The sequence below is a fragment of the Plectrocnemia conspersa genome, unplaced genomic scaffold (assembly GCF_051122295.1).
Source record: "Plectrocnemia conspersa isolate PC_06_02 unplaced genomic scaffold, ASM5112229v1 ptg000011l, whole genome shotgun sequence".
Classification (NCBI taxonomy): Eukaryota; Metazoa; Arthropoda; class Insecta; order Trichoptera; family Polycentropodidae; genus Plectrocnemia; species Plectrocnemia conspersa.
The window spans coordinates 2,987,796-3,013,570 of NW_028277175.1; the positions used below are offsets into that span (position 1 = coordinate 2,987,796).

Sequence of the window (25,775 nt, forward strand, 5' to 3'; positions counted from 1 at the left end):
CAAACCATTAATTATGATATAAAATAAATCAAGTAACCTATAGGTTTCATTTAAAATGTTTACCATTTTCGGCTAAACTTATAAACTACCATTTTCTACTAAATTAATTTTATTAAAATAGAAATATAAAATGAAACTTTTCAGGACTCATAAAATTAAAATAATATATTTTATTAACGGTTCAATTTAATTAAATTAATTTAATTCAGGAGACAATTATTTAAAACAGTATTTTAGTTCATTCTATGGACTTTATAATTAAATGATCAATTACTAGATGTCAAATCTAGGCTGCTGGCAGTTCTTTCCTAATATGCGCTTATAATCTTGCGCATCACGCTCCAAACCTTGCTTTTTTGTTAGTGTTACAAATTGCCGGTTCTCAGTGAATCTTACCGATGCCACCGATTTGATAGATTAGATGAAACTCGCTGATTCTTCTCACCATCCAAATATCTAGCTGTATTTTCTATAACTAAAGCTATTATGTTAACTAATAAACATATTGACAAAACATTAAGTAACAGTTATCTCCATGATCTTGCTGCAACAAGAGTCAAGATTCATATTATGTAAGGTGACCAGATGTCTTCCCTTGAGAAGAATTGTCCTCTTTAAAAACGTTGTCTCTTTTTGTCCTTCTTTGACCTCCTTAAGTAAAAAAATTGCAAAAAAATATTTTTGAGCTCCCGTGATAATTTCTTCTATTCAAAAAAACAAAATTTTCGAAATGCCCTTTTTTTAGCTCCTGCAGCAATAATGACCTTTTTATTTTTTGTGTCCTTTGATATTTTCAAAATCTGGTCACCTTATAATATCAGTGTTTTGATATACCTTATGGAATATTGACATTATCATATAGCAATATGATAATGCTCCCCAGAACAAAAAGAATGTTATGTTATTCTAAAATGTAATGAATCAATACTTTATTGTCGTCTTACTGCTTAAAAATAACTATGCAATATTTGTTATCTAACAAATGACCTCTTAATAATCCCATATATATAACATTAGTGTAAACCCACAGCTCATTATTTAACTAATTTATTTTTATTCATATTTAATCAGTGAACAATGTTTGCGAGCCTTTTTGTACTCCTACCTCTGTCTTTTAAAAGTAAAGAAGAAAACTGTACGAAGAGCATAAACTATTTTCACTTCTAGCTTAAATTCACTAAGCATATTGCAAAACTCATGTCTTGCCCAATTGTAACCCCAAGCCCGTATTATTTTGATTAATTAATAAGCATTTAATTACTTTAAATTATTTTCTTTAATAACTGTTAAATAAATATATTTAATTTAATATTTTTTTTAATAATTCAATATAATCACACTGTATAAAATTCTTTTTTTTTATTTTGTGATGTTGAGATGTGCTAGATTAGTATGCAGAATTCTAGTGAAAGCCAAATTAAAGTAGTTTCAGAAATTTAGTGAAATCAGGGCTTATGAAAACCCTAGATAAAGTGTAACTACCAGATACACACAACCAAGCGAAATTCAATTTTGTTTCTGCATCACAATATTGAACCGTGTGATGGGGAAAATCTAGAAAAACTAGAAATGATAATTATTAATAAATATTATTTATTAAAACACTAAATAAAAACAAATCCATATGTAGTAGACCGTTAGATTTATTATTATAGGTATTTATTACGATTTATTTATGCATTTGCGTAATAATAAATCCTTTGTTGAAAGTTTGACACAAGGATCGATAAGCGCTCGTTACTTCGCGCATATATGACTCTATGTAACGAGCGTTGCCTTAGGACCGCGTCAAACCGATGTTTTTTTCTTTAGTTGCTCACCTGCCCTGGCGGTGGGGGTCGCTCGCTGTTGGTTTGTTGTGACTGTCGAAGAGTCGTCGATCGGAGGTGACTGTGATCGAAGGTGCTACGCGCAAACTGTCAAAAATCAAATCGGCCGTTAACGATCGACCCCAACGGCTACCCGCGACCGTTGATAACGACAGGTAAGGCTATCAAATAGACAACGACCCCTAAGCGTACCTTAAAAAATCCCATAAAACCCTTAAATTAAAGCTTCGAACCGAACAGGGCGCATAAATTATAATGCGCAAAGAAAAAACTGCCATTGTTTCATTCATCTTGTATTTGTTAAGAGTCAGCTGTCATCTCTAGTATCGTCACGTGTGTTTTTCGCATATTATAAAATTTGGCCTTAATGTCGAATTAATTGTGCATTAATTATGCACTGTGCGACATTTGTTTTTTCAACTGATCGATATATACGTACATTTGTGTGCTTTGTATAATTTACACAAACAGTGTTATTTGCATTTGTATTGGTGGCTTTTTTCAATGAACTATATGTGTTTGTGTGCGTGAGATGTTTAAATTGTATTGCGTTGTTATGGTAACACATTTTTTGTTGACAGTTGTACAATGTGATGTTTTAATTAATAACGGTAATGTAAGAAAAATGTATTGAATAGTGAGTTTTGCTAGAACGACAAATGTGGCTATAAAACTGTGGTTCGTTTTAAAATTGGACATGTTAAAAAGTAACGAAAATTTTCATTTTTATCAAAATATATTTATTTATTTATACAATATTTATATTGTTCCCATGAAAGTAATCCCTATAAATGTAATAGACTTCAGCTTAATCAACGATTTTGATCAATGGTCTCAAAACGCTGTCTTTACAATATCATCTAAAATCTTTAAAAACAGAAAGAAGTCGCATGGAGCCATAGTTGTAAAATTCGAAATCAAAACAGTGTTGTTTTTAGTCACAAAATCACGAAGTAGTACTAAAGTGTGAGTAGGTGCGTTATTGTAGTGCAAAATTTAAGAATCGTTTGCTTACAATGTTATACCTTTTTCTTAGATTACCTTACACAAACGGTGTAAAACTGCAAAGTAATATTCGTAGTATTACCTTATTATAGAAAAAAATAGTATTACAATAATTATTCCATTTAATAAATTGTTTGCGCACTACTGTTGGTCTGAACAGTGAACACCCCATGAATAATTCTCTGCAACGAATCCTTCTATAAAATAAAATAAAAATCTGAAGATTTATTTTACATCAATGCACAAACAATTCGTTTAATGGAACAACGTATTTTTTTAATTGCACATATCTCTTGAAATAATTCCCTGTTAAATCGCACGGTTCCTTTCATGCCCAAAATTTCATGAACCATACGAGATCTCAAATTTTATTACGATCTTTTTAATAGTTATTAGGCGATTACAAAGCAATGTATATTCACGCCTCTATTGTAAACACTTTCACGTGTTCGTTCCATCGCAACTTCGCATCCAATGTTATGCCGAAGTACTTCGACTTCTAGGCTTATCGTAGTCGACAACGGATCTATTCCTCACATTTTTTCGGTGGTCGATTTGGGAGGCTGCTTATCCTTCTCAGATATTTTATTCGTTTGTACGTTGTTGCTTGTCAAAAGCAAAATTTAATGCAAATTCTTCGTTTCAAATTCAAGTTTTAATTACAGCCCATGAGTTTGAAAAGTTATTAAATTATTTGCATAGTAATGATTATTTTATATTTATATACAAGTGAATGTTTTCTAAAGTCTTTATTTATTCATTCACATTAGTATATGTTTTATTGTTATTACATTATTAGAATTTACATAAAATACATTTATATATTTTGTCAAAAATTAAAGTTTTGTGTACACAAATATATTTAAGGGTCATAGCTAAAAAGTTATCGATCACTGATATCAATCCTATTTATCCAAATACTATGATCGTCTATGTTACATTTTATTGTAAAGAAATTTCAAGTTATGTTGTTAAAAATGTATATATGTTTCGCCTTTATTTTTTTTTGTATTTAATTAACCTTTTGCTTGCTGAAATCCGATATATCAACTTTAATATTTTAGTGAAAATTATTGGAACAGATGTCGAAAATAAATACCATTTTCTCAAACAAATATTTTTCTATATTGTAAGATAATATCCTTAAAAGTTAAGAAATAGAATTATTTTCCACCAATATAAATATGTATTATGCTAGATATATCATTCTTAAATTGGATGAGATTATTTATCTCTGAGCTACAAATTTCTCGCTTAGGGCTTTCAATACAATTCCCAACAATTTTTCATTACTGACATACCAGTATTGACTTAATAAAAATATTGTATTTTTGATATTAATAATTCAACATATTTATGTGTTCGGATATATTATGATAAATTATTTGTTACCTAATTGTTTAATACGACAAAATTATTTAGCAAACTTTTTGTCTGTCTAAAATGGGATAATATATTTCTAATTTTAATTTCACGTAAAATGAAAGTAAAAAACAGCAGAAAAACTTTTTAAGATTATGTTTTTCTCCCCCACTTTATAGACTGCTGTGTGTTGTTTTCGGAATGTAATTAACAAACACGTGTAAATAAATTTAATGCTAAAAACTTTTTTCTGACGCACAATAAGAAATATGAGTTCTCAAAATATACTTTGACAAGCTTAGGATAATAAACTAATAGTTTTATTAATACGTGGTTTCTGTTTTTGAGGCTGAAGGGTTGTGACTTTGCAGTCAAAATATACGCTGGACAGCTGGTAACAGTTTATTCAATTAAAGTGTACAATTTAAAATCAAAGTGAAATATTGTCGAGTTGTAAATATGTTGTAGGGTGAGCGTTGGTGTAGAAATTATGTCATCGGGATGATCCGCTGAGGTTTTCAGTAATTTATTCTTAATGTGCTTGATCGCCTCGGACCCTCTTGTCTCGAATCGCAAGATCGTCTACTGATGTGACAAAGTATCAGATATTTTATATTCTTGATTCGAGACGTTAATGCAAAGGAGTATATCATAATGGTGGTTATTACGCTGGGGAGACGCATTGTCTATTGCATCATTTATGCACAAAATGATCTTCTTGTTAGTTAGGCATTTTGTCCAAACGAGATGTTATTTTATTTTCTTGGATCAAAAGTGTTGTTAACTGCGCAACTATCTGATCCTAACAATGGCTTCTTTAAAAGCGAAAACTAGAATTCGTAACTGTCGTATTAATGCCATTAATAAATAACGTAAAGAGCAGAGTGTCCATGTTGGACTCTCGAGGAACCCCCAAGGTGTGAAATATTCTTTCATAGGTTACAAACTGTATATGATCGCTCAAAATACTAAAGAATTACCGAGTTAAATCTTCTGAGCATCCGAGGTCCGAAAATTTTTTTTTAATAATAGCTAATGTCAAACCTTGTCGAAGACCTATTTAAAATTCGTATATATGAACTAAATAAATTCTCGCATCAAGCGATTTTGTCATTGTTTTGGTGAAAAATGTAAGGTTAGTATTACCGGAACAGGCGTCACAGTTTTATACAACAATATGTAATTCACATAAATATATAATACACTGTAGAACTTTGAATCGCAAGAGTGTTTCGCAATACGAGCATTTTAAAATAAATTTTGACTTGATACACGAGCGATATCTTATAATACGAGCTGTACATATTGAAAGAAAAAATTATCCGCTTAGTTGCAATAATCTTACACAATATGTACTGCTCGTATTGCAGAACATCGCTCGTGTATCAAGTCAAAATTTATTGAAAATAAAACTCGTATTGCGAAACACTCCATAAACCAAGTTATTTGCAATCTGAAGTTTTACTGTATATCACATTATTTTGTATAAAAACAGCGGTTGTAATCAAAATATAATATATCTACCTTATAAATTTATGTAATCTTAGTTGATAATTTAATAGTGATCATGAAGAGTGGTAATTAATTACCGAGAAAATTAATTTGCCGGTAACATACTAAATTGGATGAATTTGCAATTAGTTAGCTTCTCACAATTATTTAAGAGTTCGCTATGGGTAACCATTAAGCAAGAGTAAAGTTGATCTAACATTAATTTTACTTCATTTTGATGTAGTACGTATCATATAGTTAAGATATTGAGTGCAGTATTAGTATAATGAATCAATACAAAATATATTTTAATATATTTAAATAAAAAACACAAACTTTAGATAGATGCGTAGATGACATTAGTTAGTATCTTTGAGTTGATCTGCAGTTATTTTTTCTCATAGTGGAAACTGTTTTATGTCAAAAGTTCATGCTGCTTTTTTTATTAATAATAGAGATTTTTCTATATTACTCTATACTTCTGATAATAATTATGTCAGGCTACTTTAAAGGTATTTTGCTTTCTTGATTCATGACCCCGTCGAGGTTGCAGTCATTTAAAAAAAATGTTAGCATTTCTTCGCCTGAATACCAACGAGAGCGAAGGCCGAAGGAAGGACTTTCAACCCACGAATATCCGTGGGTTTGTCGGACTAAATCTGACGTGAATACAATATCGGTTGGTAAACGCGTGGGATGAAACTCTACGCATACAGGGGTGGATTGTCATTTTTTTATTGCAATTTCCTTCCACGTCAATACGTACTCTAAATGTCGATTAGACACTAGCCTTGTCCGCGTATTTGTACGGATTCTGTCCGCACAATAATAATAACCTCTCAAAGAATCCGATTCTATCACCAATACCTAATCTGACGGGTTTCGGATGATCCTGTTCTGGGTCGTTGCATTTTGCTACGTGAGAATGTTTGGCTTTGTGTCACCTTGGAAAAGGATGTTATTTTATATACATGTAACCGGTATTCTAATTAAGATTTCGGTTCAAAGTTGTTTTTGAGAAGATTCAAACAGTTGTTATTTTTAAACGATTAATATGCGTGGCTATATGATTTTATAGCTCGCTCGTCATGAATATGTATATAATAAAGTGCGTCTGATTTGTTTTTATGGTTTTATTGGAAAGGCGCAATATAGGAATAGGTTTAAAATATTTATTAAATCTTGTTGAAACAGGCGTTAATTATTGGAAAATCATTTAAATGTGTTTTGAAGTTGAAATAATTTCCCTCAATGCCAACGGCTTATGTAAACTTGTAGAGATAGTGATCAAGTAATATAATCTTGAATCCTTAATGAACAGCTAATAAACAAACAGTCTTTAAATAGTTCTTCTTTTCTCAAAGGCACGTATCATCCATAGAATTCTCAACCCTGAAAAACACATTGTCGTAATACGCGTTAAAAGCGCAATAAACAAAATAACATTGATATGCTGACAAGCATTTTGTATGTGACAATCAAAGATCCGAAGAATTAGATGAAAGTACTTTGAGTCTTTTTCAATTATCTATACTATTGCATTGATAAACGCAGCTGTTTAAACTCTGACGCAAATATTAAAATAGAAAAGGCGGCGTAAATAAGAGAGGCGGAATTTTATTTCGTCAGTACTTCCATTTGGAATTTACTTTCGACAAGAAGCTACGCTGACTAAAAAATAAAAAGATTGAGAGAGCAGCCGCTTCCCTCTTCGCGTTAACCCATGTCCGGCTATGACTTTGAAATCCAGAGCTTAATCTGATCTTCGAATACGACTGGATTATGAGACGCAAAATGAACATGGACACATAAATCTGTTGATTTTTAAACAATTTCTCTCACTTTGTCCAAACAAATCTCGCTATTTCACTCACAATTACTCTCACTTTCTCCAAATATATACTTCAATTGATTATAGAGCGTTAAGTTATGAATTAATTTCGAGCTCCCGTATGCATAGCCGAATTGTAAAAAATATGGCAATAACAGTTGTTGCTTTTTTCATATTTCAAACAAAATTAAGGTTAAAAACCTTTATTGAAAAAACGAGATTTAAGTTCGCCAAAATGTAAATTTCGTGGCGTAACTCCGTGGAAAGCCCCCATACATTTTTGTAATCCGCCGATTCCTGCGCGGAGCGCTTTTTTATCTGATTATTAATGTAGTTCATGGATTACCAAAGCAAATATAAGACAGAGTGGTTGAGAAAATTGTATACAATTCTTTGCTATTAAAATATTTTAAGAACGCATGCATATTTTCAAACATTTGGCACTGACCCACCCTTTTTATGCAGTGGTCGTAAAGCTTTTAAAAATATTTGTACAAATTTAATTTAAAATCAGAAATGATGATTCTCGATTGGGCATTTTCTTACTCATGGCAACAAAGGTTTTTGATTTAAAAACTAGGAAGTTTGCCTATTCTTGTATTTAGGTATAATTGCTGTACTGCAACACTAACTTTTGTTGCGTAACTGTTCATGTTGGTTGTCGTGATTATTAACACAATAGTGAGTAATTTTTCAATTGACACCAACGACCAATTTGTTGGGTCTGACAATGACCATGATTTTATAGTCGAGTTGTATACTTACATATGCCTAAATGTGCCATACTATATGAATCTCTAAACTACTAAAAGAGCAGTTATTAATTTATATTACTTTTACATATGCACTTACACACGATACTGTGATAAATAGAGAGTATACTAAAATATTTAATAGATACTGTAGTATTAAAAAGTGCTTATGCCGAATCACGATTCAAAGGAAATGGAAACTTCATTATCGCTTTTACTTTTATGGGCGATGGTAAATAAGATTTGCGGTAACGGTACTCTAGTGTGCAACCTGTTCAATGATTGGATTATAAAATGCAACTATCTCCTCGTTAGAACGTCTCTTCAATTACATTCATTGAAGGAGATTTTAATATGAAAGATGAAAGCCAACGAAAACCCAATTTATATGTTAAAATCTGTTGAATTACAGATAGCTTGCCTTGCCACGATATGATATTGCGCAAGTGTAAATCATTTAATTGAGAGAGTGTTACTAACACACAATTTATAGCTTTAATTAAAATTTTGCTTGCGTAGGGTCGTTCTTAAGTATTACAATTGTTAGTAATTTGGACATTCTCGAGCGTGGGAACTTTCGGTGGTAATGCGAAATACTTCCTCAACAACGCGCATGATGTAAGATTTAAAATGAGTTCTGGAAGGCGATCTAGATTATAGATGTAGATTCCCTTTTTGTTGCTAGTTTCCCAAGCAACTAATTTAGATTTTAAGCATATTTTTAGCATCGCATGTCAAGTTTATACAAATGGTATTGATATGATGACATTCGCGTGACACTAACCAGGTCGAAGGGTTAGTGTTTCAAGCGACATTTTCACAATCGATTCCATGTTTTATGGAAATGTGGTTTCGCTTTTCCGCGTCTATCAGAGGAATAATGGCTCATTGTCCGGCACTGGCGATAGTTTCGAAATGTTCTGGGCCGGTTATGAAACTGGACGATAAGAGTCTGTTGTTCCGCAAGATAGCTCTCGTATAATCCGACGTTCCGTTATCACGATCTCTCAAAAAGCCTTTCGCAACCGTCCGAGAAGAGCTAAGGATGCTGTCGGTCACTTTCACCTGTTGAAGGTGACGGCCGGTGGTGATCCACTTAACCCCCGTTTGCCGGTAAACAAACGCCCACCTAACCCGGTAGGCTGGCTTCGTTAGATTTAGATTGTGATGTATAATAGAAACTCTTGATGTATTAATGCTATCCAACTAAATACAAAATATCAACACACCTTCTTTACATTTGCTAACTAAGGACGCAACCAGTACAGGAAGGTATCACACATTGTTTTCAGTGGTATGAATCATTCAACGACAATGACTTAAGCTGAACAATACTCATTCTTATCAGGCATGCATTAGAAGCTCAACGTTTTCTTTATTTGATAAAAAAAATAGAATGCATTTAGCACGTTTATTGTAATCAGAATTAGCCTAGACACACAAAGAAGTAGGTCGTGTTCAACACTTAAGCTAATTTAGATTAACGAAGTAAATTGATAAATACGTTTGTGATAAAGTTCAAGGAATGTCTTATTTGTGATTCGTAGATATATATTAGGTTGATGCATAAGTAACGTCATATTTTTACATCGACTATCATATATTTTTTTTAACCAACTGTTTTAATATCTGTGCTTAATGTTGTATTTGTGGTATATAAAGGAGAGTTTCTTCTAACATTTTTTTAGTCTATCGTCAGCGGTTGAGTTATACAAAGCCCTTGTGATTTTTTTAAAATGTCATAGAAAAAAGTCCATATTCGACATTTTTTACTTTTATTTTTTTAAAGGCCATAATGCAACATTGGCAACCAAAAACATATGTGATGTGTACCGCAGAGGTGCTATCGATGTTCGAAACAGTCAACGATGGTTTGCTAAATTCAGATCTGAGAATTTATCAACAGCTGATGAAGAAAGAGTGGGGCGCCCTTCAACCACCGATAATGATGTTCTTGAATGACATACTTGAAACTGATGTCCGTCAAAATACCAGGGACATCGCAATGAAGATGGGTATAATTCAATCTACGGTGGTGAGGCATCAGAATCACAGTAGAATGGTTTCCAAGTACAACGTTTGGGTCCCGCACAACTTGTCACCCGCAAACCTGCTGGACCGAGTTGCCACATGTGTTTCTTTGTGTGCGAGACAAAAGCATGAACTTTTTTGCTTCGAATAGTGACTGGGAATGAAAAATTGGTTGTCTATAACAATAAAACTAGGAAGCGACACTGGGTCAAGCCAGGACAAGTCCCAATAACCACTCCAAAGCAGAACATCATTAAAAAAATAATGCTTGTGTTTGGTGGGATATGAAGGGTATTACTTATTACGAGTTATTGCAACCTAACCAAACAATTATTGCTGATAGATATAGTGAACAGCTGCAAAAAATTAAACTCGGTACTCGTAAGAAAACGACCTGAACTTAGCAATCGTAAGGGTGTCGTCTTTCATCACGACAATGCGCGGCCTCATTCTGCAATGTTGACACAGCATAAATTAAAGGAGCTCAATTGGGATGTTTTAAAGGATCCACCTTATTCTCCTGACTTAGCTTCTTCTGATTTTTACATGTTTTTGTCTCTACAAAATTATTTAAATAGAAAAAAAATAATACAACAGATGAGGTAAAAACAGCACTATATTCGTTCCTTGCATCAAACTCGAAAGTTTTTATTCTAAAAGGATTTAAAAGTTGACAGAAAGATGGGAGACAGTCATTAGCAGTAATGGAAAATATGTAATTGATTGATTTAATTAATTTTATCTAAAAATTTTAACTTTTGTTTTCTTAAAAAATACGACGTTACTTATGCATCAACCTAATACATGTATATTCTGCATCTAATTTAAACCCTTAAAAAATAGTCAAAAGTCCTTAATTACAACCTCAGTTTTCTTCTCCAAAGATCAAATTGAATCCTTAGATTTCGAACTTCGTAGTTAGACCAGGATTGACTTAAAGTCAGAGTGGTCCTGGTAATCGTTGTTCGCCTGAACTCTCTAAACTCTCAACTTTTAGAGCGGAAACAGATTATGTTGTTGTCTGTTACTAATCTTAAAAGAATGGCCCTTTACGTTATAGTCATAATTTAAACAGCTGAAGATTTAGCAACACTCTCACTGCACACTAGTGTGATTTTTGTACCTGCTAGCCATATTTTATTGTCTTATCGGCACTGCTATTTGTATAGACAGCCTCTTTGTTTAATATTCGATCGTCACGCTTGTACAGAGTGAGCCATACGTTTTAAATCGTTTATAAGTGGAAGTTTGGTCATTGGAAATTTGGTCGCAATGGATTGCTTCACGGGGGAATAACTTTTTTCTGCGTAAAACATTTTTACAAAAACAACACAGTGTGAATCGATGTCCGAGTATTAATGGATCAGGAAGTTTAAGGAAACCGGGTGGGCGCAGAGCAGGAAAATCAAAGAATTTTTACGAGATTTAGGCTTCTCGATTTGCAAGCGTTCTGCTGCTATAGCGATAGAAAGATCTACTTTGCGTCGTATTTTGAAATATATTAGAACCAATTCTTTCGTAGTCTGCCGCTGTGTGCCTTTGTGCCAAAGTCCATTGAAGATCGGTCTTATGTATCGTAGGTTGGAAAGCTCTCCAACGAATCATAATACAAAGATCGTTCAACCAATTGTTGCGCTCATTTATTCGACCAACAAAATATGCCACGCCTCTAGAGGGTGGAGTTTGCTGGATGAGCATGCAACGAGATAAATGTTAACGGTGTTTTTTGTCGCCCGATGGCGTATTGTTATGCATCAAAAATAAATATTTTTTTTCTCTGCATTTCGAGGTTAATTACTACGTATTGTTAACTTGTTCCTTTATGTCCAAAGAATCGTTTTTTTCCTCTACACATAACGAAGGAGGCTATTGTAGTGGTCCGTTCAGTTACTGTCTTTGTTTATATTATACATTCTGTAATTATCGTGGTTATGGTGATTTACTGCACGAGCTTACAAAGGAACCCCTATAGTATTTATTGCGATTTTAATGAGTAAGTACAGTACGCGAGATCACAACGCACGAGCGTGTTCCGAAGCAAAACAGTGCTTAATGCCACTAAGTACTTTTTAGAAATGATTATTTACATTATCATGTAACACTAACCCCAGATTTTTGCTTGTTAATTACAAATTCTGATTTTTAAGCAGGTTTCAAACATAATGTAGAACTATCCTACTTGTGATTTTTCTGACCTATTCCTTTTGGTGTTTTTGTTGCACGATTCGATTCTCTAAATAGTTTCGAAAACTGCATGTTAGGTTACAAAATCATCAATATGACTATGAATAATGTTCCTTGAAAAACATATTAGTTATCTAGTTAAACCTCAAAGCTTCAAACATCTTGAAAAGAACAAAATAAAGAGGAAAATCTCTTCTAGGATTTATCACCTTGATGCTGTATAGTGTCGATAGAGTTGAATAGCAATTATTGATACTTTCAAGCGGTAACAATGGGTCATATTCTTCATCAAACACGAAACGTAGAGGAAAGGAAAATATTTTTTACTGTATTCGAGGTGTATATAATTGATAGATTATAAAATTTTAGTTAGTTAGATTAATGACAAGTAGAAAAAACAGTCGAGTGCTAACGGTGTAAATTATAGCGATATTTATCAGAATGTCAAAACATTTTTTACTACAATATGTTTATTGTCATAATAACACATGTTGTTTAATCATAAAAACGGTTGATGATAGTTGATCATTCCGTTACTTCCTTTTAAAGCTTTTTGTGTAATATAAATGTGGGACATTTTTTCTATTGATGATAAACATGCACCTCTTAGAAAGGACAATTTTTCTTCCGAGCTGTGAATGAGTTGTCCATTAAATTAATATATGGATAAGAGATCATATTTATTTATAGACAGAGATGCATTTAATGCTTCAAATACTTATTTATTTCATGGGATGCAAAGGAAGACCACTATGTGCAACTTTCGGTGACTTGACCCGTAAATTGAGAAGAATCTGGCTGTAGACAGATTTTTCAGTCTCTTTCACGCTTCGAGCTATTAACCTGCGTTATGCAACGCGAGACGAAGTAAAGAAGAAAAAATCCGTTGCTTTTGTCCCACGGTGTGTTCCACATGTGGACACAATTGAATATGGCGATAATTATGCACGGTCTCTACACTATGTAATAAACGGCGATTCTCAACATTTTACCGGGCGATTTGTCTTCGGGGCATCGCACTATAAATGCTGTACGAATACGGGTTCGATCGAGAGAGAATGAAGAAAAAACGTTGGTAAAGGTTAACCCGCTGTGACCTGCCTTAAATATTTTTTTGTGCATATTATAACTATGGCTAAAAATGTGTTTTTATATGGCGCTTTGTAAACGACCTACCTTTCAATTTATTATAAACTAAATGTTTAGATTCTAGTGTGTCGCTACAGGTGCACCTTTTCTATCATAACATCAAATTAAATTATATGAAATTTGTAGTATAATTCAAGAGCTTGAAGTTTGAACAGGCTCAGAGGAAAGTAAAGCACCACTTAGGGAATTAATGGAAAGCTGGAAAATTTTGATAAGAAATAATAATATTATTATAACAATATTACCATTTATCTATGTATACATAATTAAATTTACAATAGTTTAATACAAATACAATGGGACATAAAAATAAATTAATGGCTGAAGTTACTTTTTGTGTAGTGAGTTATGACATTAGTGAAAAGTGAATTAAAAGATAGGAACAATGAGAATAGGCATTTAATTTTTTCAGACTTGAAAAGGGCATTTGAAACAGAAATATTATATTTATTGATCTATTATGTATAAACGCTATTTTTTAACATTAACATATTCAAGGATTGAAGATTTCATCAATTCATAGTATTTATATTGTACCTACAACAATTACATTAGAAAGTTCATCTTTGTTGCTTATTTTTGCCAGCATTCTACCAGTCATAATAGATCATTCGTTGCGCAAGTTCATGACTCTGGTATTTCATAGCATTTTGCAATGGAATTACAACCATCCTGCTTTTAATTCCATCGAAAAATGCAAACCTTCGGGTAGTTACGACTCGTCACCAACGACACTGACCTTCTCGCCAGTTTTTCTCTTCCACTTTCCTTCTTGCGTTTTCCCCGTTTTGCCAAGAGAATCGGAATTCCAGCATTGTCCGGCGTAAACGTGAACGATTGAGCGTTTAAAATGGAACTTTAATCGGAGTCTGCGCTTGAACGGTTGCTCGTGCATGTCGTCACGTGACTGCGCTTTCGAACCATGTTTGCTTTGATCAATTCTTCCCGTTTATTCTGTATTCTCAGCTAAATCTTATCACTCCAATCTAACACATTTGACAAAACAAGTATTGGTCACTCAAAGGTAGGACTCCCACAATGACTTAAAGTGTGCCCCTTACTATTTTTAATATAATAGTCTATTATTCAAAAATATGTTAGACGTATATTAAAGATTTTTATGGTTATTTATTTAGATAGGGTTTATTCTTGATTTATGGGAAAAGCGGAATAGTCCCACGCGTTTATTATGGTCACCTCTTCTTCAGTGGAAAATGCGCGTACATAAATTTGGATCGCTGTTGCGACGCGTGCGTTGCGTGATCTCGGCGTGAGTCTTTCGCGCATATTTCTCAATTCTATTATTCGTTTTTCCCTCGGCAATTATTGCGGAATCATTTCGCGCACAGACAGATGCCCGCGCGGATCGGGTTGTCATCGTGGACATCAGAGGTTGGCAACAGAGCTAAAATAATAATAACAAATTGATTTACTTACTTCCATGATGCGACCCTTCTTACCTAGCATAAGCACTGCTAAAACTTGCTCTCCACAGTGCTACGCAGCGGCAGTTGCTGATGCCTTAGCTTAACTCCTTGGAGTCCTTTGTCTACACATACTAGACATCTGTTTTTTCTGGCAGCTCCTATGTCTATAAAGTCTGGAGATTTTTTCTCAAGTTATTCAAAATTACATACATTATAAATAAAATTAAATAAATTCACCGTATTTTAAACATTTTATTTATTGTATAAATATATAAGTCATATAAATAATGAATTTTCATAATATAATTAGATTAATATTAGTACATTCATATTATTATTATTCAATATTTGTTACATACATGTTTAGGGTTTGGGAACCCTAGGGGTGTGAATCCGTAGACAATGAGAAGCAGGGTGTAATCTAGTTAGAATTTTTATTACAATTTTTTACATATGTGCGACGGACGATTAATGGCGAGACGTTTTCTCTAAGCGGTGGTGAAGCTGGCGCAGGGATGATGTCCGTGGACAATCCTTATGCGTACACTACACTCTCTGGAAGTTGTCCGAACCGAAGTTCAACTGATGTCGGCCGAGGTCGCCGACTTCCGAGTAGCGGCCTCACTGCCACAAATTTCATATGTCATCCGGACGGCGGCATATTTACGCGCGATCGAAAAATGTGCCAAATAATCGCAATTTTTAAATTGTCATATTATTAAAATTACGCTACTGATAATTATAAAAGTTTGTGTGGGCACTCACCAATGCAATATCAGTGAATCTTTTCGGTCGTAAATATTCAATTTACGCAAAATCTTTGTCGGCTTTTGCAAAATGCCATAAGGCATAAAAATGATACTTCAAACTACGAACACCACATCTGTGACTATCCTAGAATTTGTCGCCATCGATTCTAAATAAGAATTCGTTATGGTGTGACATTTATATGAACCGATCTAGGAAAATACATATCTGTTAGAAGAATATACTATCAAAAATATAATTAATTCCTTTTGGTGCCCTAAAATATTCAAAGATGTCAGTAAGAGTCTTTTGAAGTCCACGATAACCATGTGGTATTATAACTTGACCACATGACCACGATGCAGCGCTCGTCATGCGTGTTGACCATAGGACGCCTACGCGCATACTGAAATTGAGCCGAGTTACTCGTTCTATCTCAGTTTGCGAAAAACTATATCATTATCTCTCTCACTCTCGTCACTTAACACGCGAGAGAGCAAAAGGGGAAGTATCTCACCGCTCGCGCTCGAAAGAGCAGATCCGACTTCGGTCCTTTTGCCGACAATGTTCGGAAGCGCTCGAAGCTGTCCAAGTCGACTGAATTACCCCCACTTTACCTTCCGTTCTCGGTAACTTCGGACAACTTCCGAGAGATTTTAGAGCGGGCAGAATCGAACTAGACCGAAGTAACCCACTATATTCTCCGTCCTTGGCCAACTTTGGCCAACTTCCATAGAGTGTAGTGCAGGCATTAGAGTTTAAAAAAAACTATTTTTAGGAATATAAATTGAGGTAAAAATTTGCGTTCGAGTGCTTTCACTGTTCCGTCGATAAAATGGATACCTTCCAATACGGAATATAAGAAGCACCCCTAGATTAGTTGGCTCTCTTGATTTCGCACAATTGCCTAGAAATATTTTTTGCTACTTTTACGACGAAAGTAAGTCACTTTTCCTCAATCAAAAATAGTCCAGCCTTTGCATCGATTTGCCCATTCCTTGTGTGTTAAACGGTCAATTATGTTTTTTTTGGCAGGTACACGACTGCATACACCCACTTCCCTTGGCCACATTTTTTATAACGGTGTTCATATTTATTTATTTGTCAAATGCTTAGAAAATACTTACTGATGTAATCATATTTTTCACCAAGGGTAGTTATTTTTACCCTCAACCCAATTTATTACAACCGGCATACTTTAAATTGTCTACGATTTGATATTATATTTTTCATAAATATTTTCACATTAAAATTGACGTTCAATTGGCTAAGCAGTCACTTAAAAACTATATTAATATAATATATTTATAAAAATAATAAAAAGTTTTGAGAATATATATTATGTATATTCTTATGGTTTCGCAAAGCAATGTTTTTTGCAAGCTACTGTACATATTATATTAAAAAACTTTTTGGTTCTCTGTTGATTTTTCAATGTGTACGACACTAGTTACATAATAATACTGATAACAAAAAGTTATGTTTTAAGGATGTTTACTAAGTTTATGAAGCGATAAGATAAAATAAACTTTCGTTCGTATATTACTACTTGCGTGTAAATGTATCTATTACTTCCTAAATAAATCCTTTATATTCAAAAGTCAGGAACTGTGTTGAGGTCGCTTATGAATAGAGCCTCTCGGAGGGTTTTCCATTCAATTTTTTTATTTACTTGAAAGCTTTCTTATCATATTAACCTGATTTAAAGCTTCAATCGACAAAACTAATTCGCATGTAATGTAACAGCAATCCTTTGCCACCAAACGTTCGCCAAGATTTCCTTCCGCCTCTTAATCGTTTTCGCATTAGCGATATGTATGTTTGTGTGTCTCTCAGTACGGCTAGAAGCTGTGTCTCGTCTCGCCATCTTCTTTTTCTCTATCGTCTCTCGAGCGTTGGAAATAAATGTCGCATATTTGTTACAATGCCAAGATCATGATGCCTAGTGCACACAGTAGGGTGGACGAGCGACTCTTTCCAGGAATACTGTCACGAGGATTCAATGACCCGTCAGACCTGCCTCTGGTTAAGCTCACTCACAGCTGCATGCTCTCATCAAAGATACAATAAAAAAAATGTAATAAATATTGTGAATTATTGATTCTGCATTAAGACGTCGGTGGTAATTTTGGAACACGTTGGATTATTCATGCAGCATGCCTTTAAGCAACATTCTTGTTAAGTGTTCCTGGTTTATGCGCATACTTAAACGTCACGTCTTATTACCTGTGCTTTCGACGTATATGTTGTACACACACGTAGATCTACATTTTCATATTTTATATATACATATATAAATTAAATTTTAATCTCCATTTGAGTCGCCTATCGTTCGGTTCATGTGGTAGGTGGATATGTCTGGATTAAGGTAAACATTTATCTTATGCTCTCAATAATCGCCACTTAGTCAATACAAGAATACCACTACTCGAACGTGATTCATACACGTTGAGAGCAAATTTCAGTCCAGAACTATTTCGAGTGGCGGCGAGTGGTTCAACGAGCCGTATCGATAATTTTTATTGCAAGATATTAAAGTTCAACTTGCATTTTTGAGTGCTGTTTCTGATGATATATATCAGAGAGGGATGGCCAAACTTTTGAGGATCGCTGTGTACTGAGTCTATAATATGAGCAGTCCAATAAAAGTAGGCACTTATGTTTAAAATAAACCCGTATATTTGTTTTGGAGCTAACATTTAAAAATGTGTATAAAAATCTATGTTGAAAGTTTAGCTTCAATGCTAAACAAGACTACCGTGTTTTTCTTTTTAACGACTAGTACATCACTAAAAATACATTGATGTATCTTCTTTTCATCAACTCATGAAATGCAAATTTAGTTAAACATACGCAATACGTGTCTGCTTAGCTACATTATTTCCACGTTACAACAATTTATTTTCTGGCCGTACAAATTTGTGCAATAAATTGTAAGCTCTTGTTGACCCATTGGTAAGATGATAGTCTGACTGAACCAAATCTGACGACTGAAAAAAAAGCTATTTTTTTTTCGGTCTTCGACCGTGTCGATTTGACGTGAACTTCACTGGTAACAAGCTTAGGACTGAACTTATGCGAAATAAGAACTTTCTTTATTACGCAAACTAATAAGTTTTAATGCATTACTACTTTTGAGTGAACAATTAATCGAAATACACATGCTCAAAAACACTTAATCTTCAATTAAACACTACAAACTTGAGTTATTGTTTTATTTTCATATTTTTAAGTTGTCTCTCTTGTAAAGTTGTCAAATGTGGAGTTAGCAATTTTATACTATAAGCCATCGATATGTGTTTTTACATCTACAAAATTTATTAATTCTTTTACGCTACAATAGTATACAATTCGGCCGTATAAATAAATGTAATAAAATGAAAATTATAAACATAGACATAATGCATCGTTTGTGCTGTGGCTTAGGCCGTTAAATCTCTATTTTGAAGTCTTCTCAAAGCTTTGACTACAGTGACGGCCTGGATGGACCAAATCTGATAATCGAAATCGAAAGGCTTTTCTTCGGTCTTCGAACTGTGTCGATTTGAAGGCCAAGGGTCATCGGTGTCGTTTTACCGCGAACTTCACCGGTAGTGAGCTAAGGCTCTTAATTCTATTTTCAAGTCTTCTTTTTTGTCGTTTCAGAGCCAGTTTTATTATACGTTGCTATTTTACGACTTACTGCAATATATATTATTGTTAGTTTACAAAAAAAATATTTTTATAATTATTTTTCCTAAAAAATATTTTTTCAGACTTAGTCAATGGTCTTACTCCCGCCGGTCAAAATGTCTTGGCTATCCTGCTATGTAAAGTTTGAAAGGAATATATCCATTTGTTCATAAAATTTATTCTGTGATTCTCTAGGCTGATCTGTTTTGAAAGAGTTATTCGATATTATGTAACGGCGTCAATGCAAATGCATTCCGTGTGTACTTGACCAGTAGAATGGTAGGTGTTGCACAATGGTATGTTGATGCGAATTGGCCATATATTTTTAATGGTTTTGGAGTGTTGCCACGTGGGTGTACTTGGGAGTATTCACTCCGAGTAGCAGGCACTCAGATTGCAAGAGGAATTTCTCATCAACGTAAGGGTCAGGTTTAAGGACATGAGAGGATGAAGATTTTCAGCTGTTGCATGACGTGAGTGGCTTTGTGTATTATATACTTATACATACATTGATTTTATGAATCAACTTCTCAGACTTAAATGAAACGATGCTGAAGGACTTTGTGTTATGTTTAAAAAATAGTATTTTAATTTAGTTTATATTGAAATAGTTTTTAAATATTTATTTTTATGTAATGGAACACTCACAATACAATACAGCACTCAGTAAATAGTATTATATGTTTAAAGCCGGGGCGACGCATATATGCGTCAATCGTTGGTTAACATTTTTATAGTAAGTGACTTATTTTAAAAGTACGATTTTTACCAGGTTTCATATTATTTTTGTGTCTTAAACTATAGTTTTGTTTTACAATAAAACAATAAAAATATATTCAATTATGGATACCCAATTTAACAATGGCCATTTTACAAAATAATGCATATTTGTAAATACGCAAAATTGCTCCGACACAGTAGTTTTTTTACTACTATTTGTAACTGTAACTAAAATATTATTTATAATTACTATACTTCAAGGTTATTGTGATAGGAATAAATCGTGAATTAAAATTTATGTTTATTATATTACTGCAATTAAATTACTTATAATAAATAAGTAAATTAATATAAAAAAACATTTTTTTTAATAAATTTATTTTTCTGAGCAATTAACGCAGTAACGGAATTAATAATGTTTGACACAAATAATGAAAACATGTTGCAAACAGAAAAATCGTTTCTCCGGGCAAACAACAAGTATAATCAAATTCCATTGTTGCCGGTTTAACGCAACATCAGTTTTAATAAGATATTACATAAAACCAGTTCCTTCCCAAATCACACATATTACAAATTATAATTCTATTAAAATATATTGTTGAAGCATTTATAAATGCATGATATATATTTGGTAAATAAAATATAGGATGCCGCGGCTTCCACGGCTGAATTGGATAGAAAGGATTTTTTTCTTATTGTTTAATTTCACTATTCAGTCTTTAAGAAAATACGATACTATTTTATAAAAATACATTTGCCATGCCTTGTCCGACAGTTTTTCATTATTTTTTTTGTATTGGAACTTTTCCATCTAATCCAATCCAAAGTTACATCCATTACGGTTAAAATTAACGGCGTGTAAAATTTAATTTTCGGAACACGGCGGTGTGACATTGACCCGCCCACGTTTCCCTCTCGTGACCTGTCATAAAACGGTTCGATTAATCGGTTCAGAAGCGATTAATCGAGCCGCTCGATCGATCAGCTGACCTGTTTGCCATGGTTCAACGGGTTAAAAGTCCAGATTCGTGGATCGTTCCGCAATGGATCGTTTGAGACGAGAGATCACCTCTTAATCTTGCCTTGTCTTCTTGTCTCGTCTCGGTATTGGGCAGGAGCGGTGGCTTAATGATCCACAGATCCGCGTCTGACAATACAAATCTTCATTGACATATTGGAAGTGTGTTTTTTTTATGATCCTTGCAAGAACACTTTATGCTTCGACGCTTGGTTAAATGACTAAAGAAAATCTCGTCTGAGAAGACATGATACGTAAGAAATAGATCTGGGATTTAGTTTAATGTTTCTTCTGAAAGGCATTAGCTTTAATTTGTTCATTCATGTGAGATTGATGGCTAGTAGTTAATCTTTACTATTCAGTAGACCAATTAACTGAAAGATAAACGTAAGCATAATTGTCTTGATTGATATTGAGCCATCAATATAACATTCACGATAGACCAGTGGTATAAATCGATAACTATTACATGAAAAACATATGCTCAAATTCCATATGAACCTTAGTGCTTTTTTAATTATAAATAGGTAAAATTAAATCGAACTGATTGTGACATTTATTGATTGTAAGCTGTAATAGTTTATAATTACTGATTTCAGTCTTGTGTCTCACCTCTTACCTAGTAGTTGTAGATCGTATTAATCATGTTTATTTATTTAAAAATTAAAAATTAATTATAAATTAAAGAAAAAAATCATAAAATATATCAACGCTACTAGAAGAGAGGCGTTGGAACACAAGAACAGATAATAACCAAATATCCCGTTATAAAAGTATTCCAAGAACCTTTTCTGAACTTTTATGATTTATCTCCAATTGCTCACAAAAGTTATTCCCACATCTTTAGTGGAAGTTTCTCTAAGCCAATACGTGTCACTGAGAGCATAGGAATAATCTGATGGCGAACAGGATCGAGAAAATGACACAGTAGGATACTTTCCGACACTAAAGTGCAGTTTAAGCCTATCTCCATAGAAAATCTAAATCAGACTGTAAATAGACGGAGTCCGCAGTAGATCGAATTCTTCAATTGAATGTAAACAATTGAATTAAAATTTTTAAATCATCTGCATACAGAAGAAAATGCGAAGGACCCAGGTTAGACCCTTGAGGAACCCCCAAAGAATAACGCCATGTTACAACGGAATATAAATTCTGTTTCCGTTAGATTATAATTAATGTGTCTATCAATTATATTTACAAAAATGACATATTTTATTTTAAATTTGTGGCAGGTTTTTTTGTATTATCTAATCATAATTTGTATTCTAAAATGTACGAAACACGATGTCTGACATTCATTCTTATGTGATTTTTATTTTATTTCTTATCATATCAGATTCTTATCTTATTAAGTTTATAGATTAGATCAATAAGATTACGAGCGTTTTTATTCATCATCCATTTTTTGTGATTTAGTATTACAAATGACATATACACGTATACTTGTTTCCAAAAAATATACAACCTTAGCTAAAATAGTGAACAAAATATTCTGAAAGAAAACCTTATTTTTTATCTTCTGTTGTAACCTTACAGGTGTAAACCCAATGCGTTACAACTGGTAATTCTGCACTAACTGGGTAAGTCACTCAGACGCAATGAATACCTACAAATAAGTATTAACCACTAAAACTTTTTAGTCTAAGAATCGGTAACATCTATATAAATAACTTTTTAATAATAGCGCATTTTTATAAGTAAAAATTTGAGTCTAGTATTATGCGCATTATATAATGTATTATCTAACGCGCATCCTTTCCAAACAAAGATAGATTTTTCGGCGGTTCTTATCTGCAATCGTTCCGGGAGAAATGAGCTATTAGGTGGATTGTGCAATATTTTGAATTATTAACACAATTGTTTGGTCACGAGATCTCTCTTCCATTATTGTGTAAAATATTGTGTATGGCTTTACATTCGAGACGTGTTTTTTTTGTTTAGAATGGTCTTTAGAATCACCTTTAAATTGAAACCTCCTCAGTATAAAGTCATATTAATTGAGTGGGAATATTATTTTTCTGTTGCGAAATTTTGCCTCATACTCATTGTATATTATGTGAGCCCTTTTCTTTACTAATCAATGGTGATTTAGGCGGTGCTTTAATCCATTTCTTATCCTATAATAAAGGTTTTTTTAATTACATATTTTTAAAAGTGCTTTTACTATAAGCATTTTATAAAATGTATGTGCATTAAAATAAATATGCTGTGCATTAGCGTTGATGGGGTTTATACATCAACTGTTACGGCCGAATGTATGTACGTGTACCGTATTATCAGCTCAGTGAATAAATACAGTTTCACTGATGACCAGTGGAATTATAAATCAATCGTTTAATGCATTTTATATGGCCTAGTTTGTACAATTATATTAATGCTATTGAAAATATTACTGTAACAGTTGCGAAACGTCCAATTACTGTTCAAACCTAAACCTGACTTAAAAAAAGTAATTATTGTTGTTAAATTAAATTAATTCGTTTAGGCTAGGTTTGAGTTTAAACATAAAATATTTCTCATTTTTCAATATTTTAATGCACAAATCATTCGTTTTAGTTCACTACAAATAAAATATGTTTTATTGAACTTAGATATATTTATTTAATGCTCACTTTTTTATTATTGTAGTACAGAAACAATTCGTTTTATGGAATAAAGTATTTATTTGAATGCACATATCTCTTAAAATAATTTACTGCTAAATCATGTGTTCATTGCGCCGAAAATATTTTTTGCGTCATATCGCAATGGCAGTAAAATGACGCTGTCTTTATAGCTTACTAGCTCTGAAGATTGCCTTTCACTAATTCCTAAAGAATTAATAACACACACTTTTTGGATCATTATTTTTTTATCTGATTATTCACCAATATAATTTATTCACCAATCCTTTAAACCCTTTGCTTGCAAAGACTTATGTTAATAAAATATATATGTTCAGAATTATTTTTATCATAAGTAAATTCCCTATAGTTCACCAAAAATGTATTCGATTCTTTCTTCAGTGATGACGTTTAATTCAGCAATTCTTACCAAAATAGCAAAAGCCAATAAATCGGATTTCGGCAACCATCGGGTTAAACGCATTTTTAACAGCGTGCGTGTCTTAACGATCACTTACAATAATTATATTCACTCATTCAGATCTACGTCAATCATGTTTTTTTCACTTATATTTATATAGTAGTTAAAATAGAAACTAAATTCAATCAATCAGTGAGCAATACAATGAATATAATCATTTATATCACAAATATTTGGTAGTGATTCTGTTTTTTTTTTAATAGTATTCTGCGACTTTTATTGGTTTTTAGTTCAACGACATTTCAAAAGCGAAAGGAGTCATATATCTGTCTATTGTTTTCACTCAAGCGTTAAGGGACCCTACGAAAACATGAAATAATATATACATAGAGAAAAAAGTTAAACCCTCAAATTACGTGGCATAGACTGCATTTATTTATGAATATTATAACATATTATATTTATTTATGAATATTATAACATATAAGATCTCATCTCCCGCATGTAAAGTGTTTCAATTGGGTTAATTATGTAGAATGATGATTTTAAAAGGTTCTCTTTTGTAATTGCAAATATTATAATGTAATACTTGGTTTGATTGGCAAGATATTTAATATTTTTGCTGTATCGCTTATATATTATTTTAATATATATTTTGCAAAAATTGTTATGATAATATACATGCATGTTATATTAAAATTTCTTTTATGTATATTATATTTATTGTTTGGCCATTATTCAAATTAAGTTTACTAATAAATAAAATTAAACAACGCCATAAAGCGGACAGTATGCATACCTTTCACTCTGTGTTCCAATTACAATATTATTAGATATTTTTTCGCGAAAATCGCTCGAAATTTACTACGCTTTAATACAACCAATTAAACACATATCGAAAATGTATTCATTCGATGATGTTATCCGCATGTTTTGGAATGTAATATTGTATCTAACGTCATTTCTTCCATGTTTGGTCACCGGCAGCTTTTTTCAAAGGCGACACCTAGACAGAAGCGGTTATCCTTCGAAACGAGTTTCGTGCGCCACACACAGCCTTCCTCGGTCCAGAAGTTTCACTATCAGCACAACAGTGACAATCTGATAATGCACAAAGGAGGAAGTACGCAGATTTTGCGGATCCCACGCGCGATTCCGAATATGAGTCATTGGGTCCGTAGAAGTGGTGTCTGCTCTAGAAACAAAGAATCCGATACCATTGTCTGCAACCGAGTGGTACGGAATGCACTTCCTACATCTCGGAGCATTGTCGAATGCCTTCTTCCGAATAATATTTATGATCAGATCGAGTGATGTTGCAATTCTGAGAGCGGTCGTCCGTGGACCGCCGAGCATAATTGCTCTGATGAGATGTGTTTTTTCCAGCTTGTTCTTGTTCTTCTTTCAAATTCTAATTTGCGCCCACTGTCCTGCTGCGGAATAAATGCGTTTTTAAAACGTTTTTATTGGTGTTGTGTGTTTGTAATGAATGTTTTTTAGCGTTAAAACGTTTCCTCGTATCGAATG

At 33.1% G+C, this 25,775-nt stretch overlaps 1 protein-coding gene across 1 annotated transcript in view; it reads left to right on the plus strand.

The window, feature by feature from the left end:
• The first annotated feature begins 1,870 nt into the window (after positions 1 to 1,870).
• The window catches only part of Wdr62 (WD repeat domain 62), a 154,360-nt gene continuing 130,455 nt past the window's right edge, over positions 1,871 to 25,775 (plus strand). Inside the window, exon 1 of the mRNA XM_088196810.1 lies at positions 1,871 to 1,984. The gene's annotated coding sequence lies outside the window, so the exon portion shown is untranslated. The remainder of the gene's footprint in view (positions 1,985 to 25,775) is intronic.